Here is a 618-nt window from a genome sequence, read left to right as displayed (position 1 = left end):
GGGGCGGGAAGGGAAAAACCCTGGTCATTCCGCAGCCGACATGCAAATGCTCCCACAGAGTCAGCTTCGGAAAAAATACTTCTCCTGTGCAACTGATAGGAAAAAGCAGCACTGATAACTGGACCAGTGCCAACAGCGCACTTGCATAAGCAGAGCCCAGCAGATGGGTGTGATTACTGCAGACAGAATTAATTCAAATTGACAGAAGGTAGAAGCTTTAAGGTAGCCAGGTCGCTGGGAGTGCTCTGAGCAACCTTGTAACAACGGACAGCTTCGGTTCAAACTGGTCATCGCGTCAAGGGCAGCGTCACACACCGCCTTGCAGTTCGGGATGACTCTAACACCCACCCTCCCACACACCCCCGTCTGCCTCCAGCAGCCTCCTCTGCCGAGCAAAGGCTCGGGCTGCAAACCGCCCTCCTAAGCGCTATTTCAACTGCCGGAGCACGGGCAGCTGCGTAACAACAGGCGAGAAGAGGCAGCGAGACGGGATTCCTTCCACTAGCCTGTATGTGCCTATGTTAGAAATTCACCACCGGTTTCCATCAGCTACATGGTTCCCCAGAAGCAGCAAGACAAAGTCCCCTGCGCTTTTTGTATAAACACAGTCCGGCAGCT

Source organism: Apaloderma vittatum, unplaced genomic scaffold (genome assembly GCF_000703405.1).
Source record: "Apaloderma vittatum isolate BGI_N311 unplaced genomic scaffold, ASM70340v1 scaffold37085, whole genome shotgun sequence".
Taxonomy (NCBI): domain Eukaryota; kingdom Metazoa; phylum Chordata; class Aves; order Trogoniformes; family Trogonidae; genus Apaloderma; species Apaloderma vittatum.
This window is presented reverse-complemented; position numbering follows the sequence as displayed.